This window comes from Mus musculus, chromosome 1 (genome assembly GCF_000001635.26).
Source record: "Mus musculus strain C57BL/6J chromosome 1, GRCm38.p6 C57BL/6J".
Lineage (NCBI taxonomy): Eukaryota > Metazoa > Chordata > Mammalia > Rodentia > Muridae > Mus > Mus musculus.
Genome location: NC_000067.6, coordinates 136,694,825 through 136,709,634, shown reverse-complemented (window position 1 = coordinate 136,709,634; position 14,810 = coordinate 136,694,825). Strand labels below are relative to the sequence as shown.

The 14,810-nt window shown below is 45.9% G+C and overlaps 1 long non-coding RNA gene and 1 pseudogene across 1 annotated transcript in view; both read right to left on the bottom strand.

Annotated features, from left to right (window-relative positions):
• Positions 1-13,424, bottom strand: part of Platr22 (pluripotency associated transcript 22) — a 29,518-nt gene extending 16,094 nt beyond the window's left edge. Inside the window, exons 1-2 of the long non-coding RNA NR_037986.1 lie at positions 13,244-13,424; positions 3,993-4,096 (exon numbers count right to left, since the gene is read on the bottom strand). This is a non-coding gene — a long non-coding RNA (pluripotency associated transcript 22). The remainder of the gene's footprint in view (positions 1-3,992; positions 4,097-13,243) is intronic.
• Gm24086 lies at positions 12,164-12,261 on the bottom strand (annotated as a pseudogene).
• Positions 13,425-14,810: the final 1,386 nt, after the last annotated feature.

Here is a 14,810-nt window from a genome sequence, read left to right as displayed (position 1 = left end):
GTGCATTCAGTAGGTCCCTCAGCAGAAGTGTCTTGGGCTCTGGGGACCTAGCATCAGAGTATGGTGGAGAAGCAGCAGAGGCAGAAGATGCCCACCACCACTGCAAACAGATACCACCTCCAAGCCATACTTTCCCCAAGCACAAGCTGGGGGATCTTTTAGTGAAATGGAACAATATATTCACAGCCACATGAAATATTAAAAGGTCCATCGAGTCTTATTCATAAAGGCTGATCCTGGCTGTCATTTTACTATGGTGCAAGGCCTGGACCAGTCACCTCTGTGTGTTAATCCCATGTGATCCTCAATGTCCACAGCATTGTTAGCACTGTGTGAAAGATGAACGTGACACAGTCATACAAGTGTGAAGGGACAGAATCCACACTCCAATCTGCCTGACTTGTCTCCAGAGCTCATGTCACTGTTGTGTGACCTACACCGCCCTTCTCTTCTTCCCCACGTCTTCAGTTTCACCTCAGCTTCCTGCCATGCCTTTTTTCTGAAAGTAACTTTCAGCCTCACTTGTACAGCAGTGTCCCTCGACCTGTGAGTCGCGACCCCCTTTCACAGGGGTCATCTAAGACCATCCGAAAGCATACTTACATTATAACTCATAGCAGTAGCAAAACGACAGTTATGAAGTAGCAGTGAGGTAATTTTGTGGCTGAGGGGGGTCACCACAATATGATTCTAGAAGTGTATCAAAGGGGCGTGGCATTAGGAAGGTTGAGAACGGCTGTTACAGAGGAAGGGCGGGAACATCTGCAGCTCTCCCCTGTAGGTCAGCTTGACTCTAATGGTGGGCCTCCCTAAGGCTTTCCATGTTAAAACAAAACAAACAACAACAGAACAGCCCACCTTAAACCTTGGCTGACTATTTAATTTGTTGTCCAAACGCTGATCAGCGGTTCTCAGCCTTCCTGATGCGGCTACCCTTTAATACACTTCATATTGTGGTGACCACCAACCATAAAATTATTTTCGTTGCTACTTTATGACTGTAATTTTGCTGCTGTTATGAATCATAATATAAATATCTGATATGTGGGATATCTGATATACGACCACAGGTGAAGAACCGCTTCCTCAGACAATGGAAGGGGAAGCTGGGCATGATGGATCAGCTGTAATCCTTGCGATGCTGAGGCAGGGGGATCAAGACCAGCCTAGGCTGCACAGTAAGACCCTGTCTCCAGGGTGGGCAGAGAAGGGGGTGCCAACAGCAGCCACTCCTTCTTGACACCTGACTTTTTTTTTCAAGTCATAAAGGGAAGAGTGTGCAAATGTGTCATGACACACGTGTAGAGGTCAGAGGTCAGCTTCAGGACGATTTATCCTTCCACTTGTATATGGGTTCCAGGGCTCCAACTCCGCTTGTCAGCCCTGCCCAGCAAGGGCTTTTACCTGCTAAAGCATCTTGAAGGCCCTACTGTCTCCCCCTAGGGGAGACATATTTAGAGGTTATCTGAGAGGACAAAATAATCAAAGTTCTTTCTCTGCTTAGTCATCAATCATCACGGAAAACATCTGTGAACAGGTGCGTGCAGGTGGGGTGGGGAGGCGGGCAGGATCTATACAGCCAGTCACGAGTAGGCCCCGAATCAGACAACAGCTCAGTCCTGCAACTCACTTTGGATATGACACCATTCAGCCGGTCACCGTGTCAGATCCCACACGTTGAAGACACTTTGGTCCCAGGCTCCCCACATCCCGTGCCAGTCGCTATGGATCGTTTTTGAGTTGTGCTTCTAACCAACTACAACTCAGCTGTGCTAGTCAGTGCTATTCAGGCTCACGGTGCCTGGGAAGAGACACCGTGGTGACCACAGCAACTCTTATGAAGGAAAAAGTCTCGTTGGGGCTGGCTTACAATTCAGAGGTCCGTTATCGTCATAGTGGGAAGCGCGGCTGCATGCAGGCAGAAATGGTGAAGGAGATGTAGCTGAGAGTTCTACATCCGGATTGGCAGGCAGCCGGAAGAGAGAGCCACACTGAGCCTGTCTTGAGCTTCTGAAACTCAAAGCTCCTCCCCCTTCCCCCAGTGACACACCTCCTCAAAAAGGCCACACCTACTCCAACAAGGCCACACCTCCTCATAGGGCCACGCCCTGTGAGCCTCTGGAGGTCATTTCCTTTCAAACCACCACACCAGCTGTGCCTCCCTCCTCCTGTTTGGCTAATCTGCTGGTGTTGCAAGTAAGGAAACAGGCTTGCTGGCTTACTGTAGAACTAGGTAACAGATGAAGGGACGCACAGGGCTCAGGGCATAGTCAAGACAGGGGTTTGAGGGAAAGCCAGCTTCCAGGTGCTTAGAACAGCCAGCCATCTATCTCATGGCTCTCCGAACTCAGGTCTTTGTGGAATGTTCACTACGTAGGCATGACTGAGTTCGTGACTGAGTTGATCACTGGTAACAAATTTGCAGCCTCTCTCGCTTCCTTCCCTGCGCTTTCCCGGTGCCCAGGCCCCATCCCAAAGCCAGTAATTAGCTCAGTAGCAACCAAAACCAAACAAACAAAAATCTCACATTTATCATAGGTTTACTCCTCAACATTACTCGTTTCCTGAGCGCGGTTCAGGCACACTAGGCAGGATGGTGTGAGGGAGCATTTGTTGAACATATGAGGTGCTGGGTACCATCCAAACATTGCCTAGAAAAAAGTCTAGTCAAGATAGCACATGTATCCCATCAGCTGCGGTGATTTTCAATATGGAGCAGAGCCTACCGCAGGTGGGCTTGACCCAAATGGCCCTGCTGCAGGAAAACGGCTCCTATTTTGTCGCCCCAAGCACAGCCTGACTGTGTTTCTGATCTTAGTGCATTTTGAGGACAAAATGTTCGGGGCTTCAGGAAAGTGTATGAGCAGAAACTGTCTGCACCTAAAATGGCCACCAGAGCAACAGCCAGACAACATTTAACCGCATTGTAATCTATCTGCCGGCTAAATGGCATACTCTCCAGCACGATGCCTGTTGACAATTGCCATGGTAACCGTGGCAGGGAACTATAAAAGGAACAAAAAGAGACTGCCTTAAGGTTCCCAGAAAAGAGATGAATAAATATCTTCACTACCCATCACCCTTATCAGCACCTCATTTTTAAAATCTTTTTTTTTAATTTACCTTTATTTTATGTGCATTGGTGTTTTGCCTGCATGTATGTCTGTGTGAGAGTGCTGATCTTGGAGTTACAGACAGTTGTGAGCTGCCATGTGGGTGCTGGAATTTGAACTGGCGTCTTCTGGAAGAATAGCTAACGCCCTCACCTGCTGATCCATCTCTCCAGCACTTTCTTCCCCTCATTTTTGATACCGTATCTATAACCTCCCTTTGTCCCCGTTTCTCTTGTTCTTGTTGAATAGGAAGATATCTGTTTCGCTATTTAGTCAATGCTCATTGCTTTCTCACTTCAGAAAGGGAAAAGGGACAAGTCTAGAGACAAAAATCTCAGTAACAAATCAGGCTGAGGGAATTCAAGGCCAGCCTGGGCTACATAGAGAAGTACAGGTGAAGGCCAGTTCAAGAGACAAAGAAGACTGTCTAAAATCAACCAACCAACCATCTGATAGCAACTAAAAATCTCTAACCATGTTAGGAGAAACAGCCCTGACTCACGGCTGGGTGTACCTGCCTGCTCTTGGAATACCAGCCCTAAGAAAGTGGAGGGAGGAGAGAATAAGGAGTCAGCATCTTCTATCAGTAGGTTTGGGGCCAACCTAGGCCACATGAGGCTCAGAAAGAAAGAACAATGGGGGCATGACACACTGGGAGAATGCTTACCTAGTAGTTTATAAAAAGTAATAGGTTCAGCCGGGTGTGGTGGCGCTACGCCTTAATCCCAGTACTCCGGTGGCAGAGGCAGGCGGATTTCTGAGTTCAAGGCCAGCCTGGTCTACAGAGTGAGTTCCAGGGCAGCCAGGGCTACACAGAGAGACCCTGTCTCAAAAAAAGAAAAAGAAAAACAAAAGTAGTAGGTTCAATCCCCAACTCACAAATGGAATGTAGTGGCCCAAGCCTATAATCCCAGAAATGGGGAGCAGAGCCAGGATTAGAAGTTCAAGGTCATCTTCAGCTACACGGTGACTTACAGGGTAACCTGAAAAACATGAAAAATTACATATGAATATAATATAGATGCATATATATGTATATATATATATATATATATATATATATACTGTGTATGTTTCTCTTATATGTGAAGACTATAAAACAAAAAAAGAATAGGGCACTATGGGAAGATAAATATGATCAAAGGATACTGTTTATATATATTAAGGCATCTTAATAAAACCTGTCATAGCCAGGTGTGGTGGGACATGCCTTTAATCGAAGCACTTGGGAGGCAGAGGTCAGCCTGGTCTACAGAGTGAGTTCCAGGACAGCCAGGGCTACACAGAGAAACCCTGTCTTGAAAAAAAAAAAAAAAAAAAAAACCCAAAAACCTGTCATACCATAGTGATCTATGCCTGTAATCTCAGTCCTCAGGAGGCTGATGGTAAATTCGAGGCCAACCTGAGTATGACAGAGACCTGTCAATAATAAATAAAGAAGAATATAAACTACTCTAAATAAAAATATAAAATACTATAATGAGACCCACTGTTATAAAGGACGAATACTTTTATGATTTCTCTTGTTGCTTCTGTCTTCTGAGACAGGGTCTTATTAAGTGGTCCAGCCTGACCTACACCCTTTGAACGTCCCTGTCTGTCTCCATGAGTGCAGAATGACATTGTTTCTCGCAATGGACTCTAGCCCAGCCTTTGCAGATTGGCTTCCCGTCCCAGGACTCTCTTCCCTGCACTATGTAAAAACTCAGCCTGCTCACCCAACCCTGCAGTCACTTCGGCCATACATCACCTGTAGCCAACTTCTGTGGACAGGAAAGAGTGTGTGGATACCGGCTTGTCCTGGGGCATAGCGGTCTGCTTCCCTTGAACAGCTGTGTCAGTGGCAGATAGGCAGGCCAGCTGCCACAACTGTGCCTCCCAGTGTTCACACCCCTGTGCAATCCTTGCCTTGAGAAGGTACACATCCTGTGGCTAGCTCCTCACCAGTCAATAAAGAGCCTAGGTATGCAGTTATATGTCACAAGGCTTGAGAGGCCGCTCGCTAATGGTATCCTGCTCTTACTGGCTTGACAAAATAGGGAGCCATGTTATGGCGAGGAATTGAGTGGCCTCCAGGAAGTAGGGCTGGTGATCAGATCACAGCCAAGAAGGGGAGGCAACTTGAGAAGAACTGAGTTCTGCCAATAGCCCTGTTAGTTTGGAAACAAGCCTCAGATCCAGGCAGCAAGCCATAGCAAGCTGTGCCTGCCCAAACCCTTGCCCTCAGAAACCGTGAGGTGTTAACATCATCGACACCATTATGGTCAAGATGGTACTGTACCCAGAGGCTAGTAACTGATTACCTGCCAAGCCAAGGGCAGGTCACTGTTGTCACAGAATGGAGAATCCAGGTTGGAAGGCAAAAGCAAGTGTCCATCATTGTCCCTACCTGTGGTGACATGTCCCACACTTCTATCCTGAGGCTTCCATGAACAGCAGAGAGAACAAATTGTATGCAAATAGACTCTGGGAAAATGAGTTCCCTTAACCACACACACACACACACACACACACACACACAGCCATACATACACACACAGCCACATGTTTAAAAGTAAAATCAAACATATAACCTTTGATTTTGACCTATCCATACCAATTACAGTGACCACCCAATAACTGAAAACTGAATATAAGCAATACTTTATGGTCCAATGGAGTGGATTTTAAAATGAAATCACCATAATGGATTTAAAAGTAATTAAATGCACTATAACATTTTAAAATAGTCTCTACTAGCCTGATGTGGTGGAGCAAACCTTTTTTAATTCCAGCACCCTGGGAGCAGAGACAGGTGGATTTCTGTGGGATAAAGACATTCTGGTCTACATAGCCAGTTCTAGGACAGCCAAGGCTATACAGTAAGAGCCTATTTCAAAAACAAAAAAGTTTATATTAGCCACATGTAGTTGCATGTAGTTGCATGTAGTTGCATGTAGTAGCATGAAATCCCAGGACTGGGAAACTGAGGCAGGAGAAACGAGCGTTTAAGGTTAACCTGGGCTACAAAGTAAGACCATCTCTCTAAATAAATAAAAGAAAGTAAGTGTTTTAAAAATGAATCAAGGATCTCAAAAAAACAAAAAACAAACAAACAAACAAACAAAAAAAGAATCAAGGAGGCTGGAGAGATGGCTCATTCTTTAAGAATACTGAGCCGGGCGTGGTGGCTCACGTCTTTAATCCCAGCACTCGGGAGGCAGAGGCAGGCGGATTTCTGAGTTCGAGGCCAGCCTGGTCTACAAAGTGAGTTCCAGGACAGCCAGGGCTACACAGAGAAACCCTGTCTGGAAAAACCAAAAAAAAAAAAAAAAAAAAGAATACTGGCTGTTCTTCCAAAAGACACAGGTTCAGTTCCCAGCACTCACATGGTAGCTCACAACTGTCTGTAACTCCAGTTCGAGAGAACCTGGCACTCTCAAACAGACATTCATGCAGGCAAAACATCAGTGCAAGTAAAAATAAGTAATAAATCTTAAAAAAAAAAACAAAAACAAATCAAGTCAGGTAGTGGTAGTGTACAATTTAATCCCAGCATTTGGAGGGCAGAGGCAAGTGAATCTGAGACCGGCCTGGTCTACAGAGCGAGTTCCAGGACAGCCAGGGCTACAAAGAAACCCTGTCTCAAGCAAACAAACAAACAAAATCAATGTTTTTAAGTTTTACATACAAAAAGTCACAAACTGTAACTACATGTAAATAAATATATATATTTCTTTTAAAAAAAGAAGTATGCCGGGCATGGTGGCGCACGCCTTTAATCCCAGCACTCAGGAGGCAGAGGCAGGCAGATTTCTGAGTTCGAGGCTAGCCTGGTCTACAGAGTGAGTTCCAGGGCAGCCAGGGCTACACAGAGAAACCCTGTCTCGAAAAACCAAAATAAATAAATAAAATAAATAAATAAATAAATAAATAAATATTTTATGTAGATGAGTACACTGTCACTGTCTTCAGACACACCAGAAGAGAGCATCGGATCCCATTACAGATGGTTGTGAGCGACTATGTGGTTGCTGGGAATAGAATCTAGGACCTTTAGAAGAACAACCAGTGCTCAATGGCTGAGCCATTTCTCCAGCCCTATTTATATATTTCTTTTTTCTTTTTTTTTTTTTTTTAAAGATTTATTTATTTATTATATGTAAGTACACTGTAGCTGTCTTCAGACACTCCAGAAGAGGGAGTCAGATCTTGTTACGGATGGTTGTGAGCCACCATGTGGTTGCTGGGATTTGAACTCCGGACCTTCGGAAGAGCAGTCGGGTGCTCTTACCCACTGAGCCATCTCACCAGCCCCCTATTTATATATTTCTTGAAACAAGATTCTATACTATGAGCCGGGTGTGGTGGTACACGCCTTTAATCCCAGCACTTGGGAGGCAGAGGCAGGCAAATTTCTTTCTTTCTTTCTTTCTTTTTTTTTTTTGGTTTTTCGAGACAGGATTTCTCTGTGTAGGGCTGGCTGTCCTGGAACTCACTCTGTAGACCAGGCTGGCCTCGAACTTAGAAATTAGCCTGCCACTGGGCATGGTGGCGCATGCCTTTAATCCCAGCGCTTGGGAGGCAGAGCCCCTTCATTTGTTCCATTACATGGTTTTAACCTTGACTTTGCTAAATAGTGTCTTTAAACAGGACAGTGAATTACTGTGGTCATTAGTTGGTGTCATTTGTCACCCTTGATGGCGACTTGGCTTCTGAATATAGAAGGCTGTCAGGCCTCTCGCTATATAGTTGTCAGTGATCCAGACCAAATATACATGCATGCTTTAGTCAAATGTCAGACTCCAGAAAGGTCCTGAGCATACGTAGTGGGAGGGTCAGAGTGGGACAGCTTGCCTGATGAGCATGTCCTTGGCACAGAGATAAGCCAGGAACCGAGGTGGCTGTATAAGAGCGGAAAGAGGCAACAAAACCCAGAAGGGAGATACTCAGAAATCCACCTGCCTCTGCCTCCCAAGCGCTAGGATTAAAGGCATGCGCCACCATGCCCAGCGGCAGGCTAATTTCTAAGTTCGAGGCCAGCCTGGTCTACAGAGTGAGTTCCAGGACAGCCAGGCTATACAGAGAAACCCTGTCTCGAAAAACCAAAAAAAAAAATTCTATAGTATGAAGAAGACTGGCCCTAACTTACTGTGTAATCTAGGCATTAAAAGTAAAAATAACTGGGCAGCAATTTGCATATTTATAATTCTGTCACTCAGAACAGGAGGCAGGATTGCCACGAACTCAAAGCCAGGCAGGGCTACATAGCAGTACCCTTACTTATTAAAAATACTCTTGTAGCCAGCACTCAAATTAAGTTGTAGAACACTCAACAGCAACAGCAGCATCCCAGCTCCCTTGCTCTACTCCCCGCCAGCCTCCCCCATCTCATCCCAGTCACTGTCCCAACCACTGGCTTCACTTGCATACAAGTATTACAAAGCACCTGGTGTGCTACTGCCTCCTGTCACTCAGTATCATTTGTGTAATGCTCACCCACAGTCTCATGTGTGGAGAAAATCTAATTTGCTCAGAACTTCAGAGAAGGCTGTCACAAGCAGCCAGCATACTGGAGGTCATAAGGCATATTGGGAGAGTAAATAGAAGGGTGTGGGTTGTGGGCACCTGAGTAAAAATAGGTCCCTCAAAACAACACACACACACACACACACACCTCATTTGCATGTGGCTGAATAGATCAGAAGGCCAGTGTTCTGTCCTTCTTGCAGCCTAGGAAGTAGCTTAGGCATGGAGGCCCAGGTTGGGTACCAAAATCCAAACCAGAGGTGGTACCAAGCCAAGCAAGGGGCCAAACTAGGACAAGAAAGGAGGAATGATTAGAAAAGAGAGTCTAACGTGGGCTAGAATATAACTCAGTTGGTAACTGTTTGCCTCGTATGCAGGAGTCTTGGGTTCGACTCAATCCACATGAAGTTTAAGGTCCATCTCCTATACTTTAGACCCAGTCTCAAAACAGGAAGGCAGGGGGCAGGAAGATAGTGGGTCTAGTGTTTGAAACCTCTCCTAATCCCAAGCTCATTCCGGCAGTCACTTCATTCCATGCTCAACTGAAGAGTAGCAGAGATCTTTACTCAGCTGGAAATGCCTTTAGAAGCAATTTTCAAGTATAACTTATAAAAGGTTCATTTTACATCTTTACTTAAGAAGAAATAAGGTCAGCTGGCTAGTGGAGGCCCAGGCCTTCAATCCCAGCAGTCAGAAGGCAGAGGCAGGGGGATGATCTCTGTGAGTTCTAGGACAGCCACAGCCACACAGAAAAACTGGGGTGGAAGGAGTGGTAGAGAGGGTAGATATAAGGTCTAAACTCAGCAATCCTAACTTACACTCAAAATTACTCCCTGGGAAATTCCTTTCAAATATTCAAAAGATACGAAGCGTACATAAACCGGGGTGGTGGCTCACACAGTCCCAGGACTTGGGAAGCTGAAGCAGGATAGTGAGTTCAAAACCAGCCAGGGTCTACAAAACAAAGGGTCTGAGGGTGAGTGTGCTTTTAAAAGAAGAGGAAGCAGAGGAGGAGGAGGAAGGAGAGGAGGAGGAGGAGGAGGAGGAGGAGGAGGAGGAGGAGGAGGAGGAGGAGGAGGAGGAGGAGTGGTGTTGAAAATGGTCTAGGTAGGAAGACAGCCAGCGACTATCTGTCGCTATGACTCCAGTTACTGAAATTTCATTCTAGACTTTCTGGCATGTTTTGCAGTCTCAAGATAAGGAAGGAGATGACAAGATAAGATGTGCACCGTGGCAGGAAGCAGATAGATGGCTGGGGAAAGATGGAGACAGGAATGCTTTAAGGCCTTAGTGGAGGTGCACACCAGAGGAAGCACAGACATTAGATCTGCAAAGTGGTTTTAAGAAAACGAGTACCAAAAAAAAAGAAAAAAGAAAAAGAAAAAGCCGGGTGTAGTGGCGCACGCCTTTAATCCCAGCACTCGGGAGGCAGAGGCAGGCAGATTTCTGAGTTCGAGGCCAGCCTGGTCTACAAAGTGAGTTCCAGGACAGCCAGGGCTATACAGAGAAACCCTGTCTCAAAAAAACCAAAAAAAAAAAAAAAAAAAAGAAAAAAAAAAAAGAAAAGAAAACGGGTGTTTCCTTTTAAAAATCGTCTTGTTACACTTATTTACTGTGCTAGGGAGCACACGTACGAAGTCAGAAGACAACTTTCATTTCTGCTCTGTGAATTCTGAGAACTGAACGCAGGCAGACCCGGGCCTTCACCTACTCAAGTGCGCAAGCAATATCTCCAGGAAACTGACAGCCTGCTGCTTTTGAAGACAATTCTCCTTCCACTCCTCAGGTTAAATATCACCATAGATCAGGGTAGCATGTCCCCCAGGTCTCACACCTCAGAATAAACAGTCATGTTTCCCAAGCCAGGCCTTTGAGCACTCCTCGAAGCTCTCCTGCAGAGAGGAGCCTGGAGCCCTTCCCCTGACCCTTTCTCTTCTGTTTTCTTCCTTCTCTTCCCCAATTCCCTTTGTTGGTAAGCTAAACTGTTCTGAGCCAAGCTAGGACTTTTGTTTTTTTCTGGTTGGCCTTCCAGAGCAGGGTTAAACCAGTTTGGCAACCTGCCCCTTCCCTCTCAGAGTTTCTCCTCTCTCCTCCTCGCATCTCAAAAAAGTGCTACTGAGGCTCACCGTCTTACCGCTCTGCAGAATCAACAGCACACAATCTGCTATAAATAAGTGAGAAAGAGCCAGAAGAGGAGGCCAGGAGAGAGAATGTGAACCCAGGGTGGTATGTGCCTGTAATCCCAGAATTCCAGAGGCTGAGGCAAGAGGATCTTGGCAACTTTGAGGTCAGCAGGGTCTATGAAGCAAGACCTTGTTTCAAAAAAAGTGGAGGCTGGGCCAGGAGAGATCGCCACCTCATCTAGCAACGGAAACGGGACTCCAATTGAGCAACCCGGGAATTTAATCATTCCCTGAAGCCGACAGGGGTGTGCCCAGGGCTTAAGGGAAGCCTATCAGGACACATTCCTGCCTTCTCTATCTCCATGCACAAGTCTGACCCTCACTGCTGAGGGCTTATCCAAAGGGCTTTTCTGAATCCAAGAAATAAGCTAACTACAATTGAGAAAATAAAGCCCAGAGCTGGAGAGATGGCTCAGTGGATAAGAACACTTGCTATTTCATAAAGGATCTGCATTTCCAGCAACTGAATGGGGGTTCACAAGCATCCAACTCCAACTTCAGGATGCACAAGATGTCCAGACCTACCTGCAAGAAAAACACTCATACACATAAAATAATAAAATAAATAGGTCTAAAAGAAGAAAGGAAAAAGGCCCAGTTGCACACTTAACCCCACCACTCAGTAGTCAGGAGAGACAAGGGCATCTCTGTGAGTTCAAGGTCAGCCTGGGTTACACAGCAAGCTGCAGGTGGGGCTACACAGTGAGACCCTGTCTCTAAGAAAAACCAAAAATGAATAGAAAGAAAACACAGGGCTGGAGAGATGGCTCAGTGGTTAAAAACACTGGCTGCTCCTGCAGAGTACCCGGACTTGATTACCAGCACCCACATAGTTTACAACTGTCTATAACTCCAGTTCCAGGGGATCCTGGACCCCTCATCTCCATGGGCACCAGGAGCACACATGTGATGTGTACCAATATATATACTTATATACACAAATAATTAAAATTATTATAAAAATAACATCCTTATATATCAACTGGCAAATGGTCACTACCCTAACACCTCCCAGGACACTGACTCCTTAACATAAGCCCCAGGACCTTAACACTTCAGCCACACTCGTAGATGGTCCAGACCATCGGTGCTAACTGTTGAATATCTATGTGTGTTGCTCTCTCAAGAAGAAAAGTCCCTAAGATAGTTTCCAAAACCTTGGGAAGCACTGGGGAGGAAGGCTGGACTTTCTTCCCTTCCCAGCACCTCCCCCGCCCGCCCTCCCCCCCCCCCCCCCGCACACCACCCCCACATCCTGCACTCTGCCAAGCCCCCCACCCCACCCCCCACCCCCCCGCCGGCACACCCCAAGCAGGCTTACCACCCTCCACCTTGCTTTTCTTTTCTTTTCTTTTTTTTTAATTTATGAAACGCTTCACAAATTTACATGCCATCCTTGCAGCAGGGGCCAGGATGTATCATTCCAATTTTAGTATATGTGCTGCCGAAGTGAGCACTCTTTTCTTTTTTTTAATTAAAATTTTCTTTTTGAGAATGTCATACATAAATAGTTTCCTCCCTAATTGGGAGTCCCAGTGCTATTATTAGTTTTGGGTTGGTTTTTTGTTTGTTTGTTTGTTTGTTTAGTTTTTCGAGACAGGGTTTCTCTGTATAGCCCTGGCTGACCTGGAACTCACTTTGTAGACCAGGCTGGCCTCGAACTCAGAAATCCGCCTGCCTCTGCCTCCCGAGTGCTGGGATTAAAGGTGTGCGCCAGGTTGTTTTATTTTTTTAAGTTTTTTGCTCTTTTTGTACTGGGACACAGAGCTACACATCAGCCTCAAAAGGCTAGTTTTTCATATCTAATGCATCACAGAACTCTCTAGAATCTCCCTATTTATACTGCAGTGTCACCTACACACACACATACAGTGAAGTCATACATCTTTACGTGCACAGCACCAAGAAACTAGAAACATCTAACATCCTATCTGTGAGAAATATGGAGAATTCTTACACCACAAATTCAAAAAAGGCAAAGAAAACACAAAACACATATAATTTGGGGTTTCCCATACGTTCCTGGATCAAAAACAACATCTAAGGTTGCTATTTTAAAGCCAAATTAAAGTGTTGATGTATATGTGTGTGTGTGTGTGTGTGTGTTTATGACAGGAAACGTCCCTAACAATAACACTTTATTTCCTGCAAACTACAAATAAATTCCATGCATTCCCATGCTTACTTTGCTCTGGAGCCCAGGGCCACTGACTCAGAGTCCGAGACCTCCTGTGTCATTGAGAAGAAAGTTTCTGTTAGGGCCCTAAGGTCTTTCTCAATGTTTTGAACCACTTAACAAAGAATTTGACAAACTGAGATACGTGAAACCTTAGTCACCAAGGACGGCTTCTACGACCTCAGTCTACAGGTATTTTTACCGAGCCATCCCTGAGTCACCAGGCTCTGTAAAAAACTCCAGTATGATCTTGTTTCACTAACCTTCACATCTTTTCCTAACGGAGCTTGCCGCCGGTGGTCACGTGGTACTGATCCTCTTCCTTTTCGGGGCGCAAGCAGCAGAGATTCAAGGCAGTCCGGTAGCCCGATCCGCACCCACACAAAAGTGTTTGGTAATCGCTAACTAAACAAAGAGGAAACGGCCAGGCCTGAAGCCACATTCCCAAACTGATTCCTCGGAACATTCCTCCTTAGAGGTGCCTGCTGACCCAGGGCGGTGGCTAACCCCCTGCTGTGCACAGGAATCCACCAGGCCCACATCTTACAAGCCTCTCACTCAGCGGTCCCCAAACTTACTGGACACTCCCTTTTCTCTAGCATCGTCATTAACATTCCACCTGTACCTTAGGCCTTGCCTGTCTGGTCAGTTCTGCTGAATTCACAGCCCCAGGTATTGTGGGTAATTATCCCTTGCTTACTCCAGGAGTAGTCAGAAGTCAGGATGTCCGTTTGTTTTTGATGGAGGGGACTGGGCCTCAGGCATGCCTGGCTTTCCTCTACCACCGAACTTCCTACCTGTTAGAATTTATGTCCTTTGGTGGGAAATGCTCAAATCCAAAATCCATTGGTCTGTCACTACCAGTTTTCCAGGGGAGACAGGGTGAGGTAGCCTCGCTTCCTACTCACCTCTTTCCTGGCATTACAGAATATGCCAATTCCTTGGCCTGGCACTTGACCTACATGACTGAGAGCTTACAAACAGGAGTTGCAGTCTGAATTCAGAGTCCAGTCTCCTCTGTTTAATAGACCTTGGGCAAATTGTTTCACCTCTCTGAGCTTCAAGGTTTCTATCTGTGAAACAGAATAAAAGGTACCTGGCTTTTGAAAGAAAGGTTTTTTTCTAGAGCAGATTAAATTGGCTACGTAGCCGGGCAGTGGTGCCACATGCCTTTAATCCCAGCACTTGGGAGGCAGAGGCAGGCTGATTGCAGAGTTCAAGGCCAGCCTGGTCTACAGAGTTCCAGGACAGCCAGGGCTATACAAACCCTGTCTCAAAAAAAAAAAAAAAAAAAAAAAAAAAAAAAAAAAAAGTGGCTATGTAAAGCCTGAAGTATGCTGGCTCTGGGGCACACGCCCTAAGTGCCAAGAGCTGGTTTTCCGGTGCCCTTGGCCCATCTTTAGTTAATACAGCTTTAACACCTGGGACAGAAGACAGAGGAAATGGAAAGTTGGGCTGGAAGGGGAAGAGGGCGCCTGCGGAAGCATTTTACAATGTGAAGTGAGGTCAGAGGCACAGACACAAAGATCAAAGCCTCGCAAAGTAGGAGGTGGGTGTGTCCCAGTCTGAGGAGCCAGGTCCTACCTCCAAAACCTCCCCGCTGCACTAAGCACCCAAGGATGGGACCTCTTCCCTTTCTCCCCTCACAGTCACCAAAGGCCATCGCAACCAAAGGATGAGAGCTGAGGGCAGGCACCGAATGCACTTCCCTAACCACAGAGACAGAGTTAAACATTGTTTTAAAAGGGGTGTGCTCAGCAAGTATTTGTCGAATAAATAAAAGCTTTGCGTGAAGGAGAGTTAAGTATGCCCGTGACTAACTGAGATTAA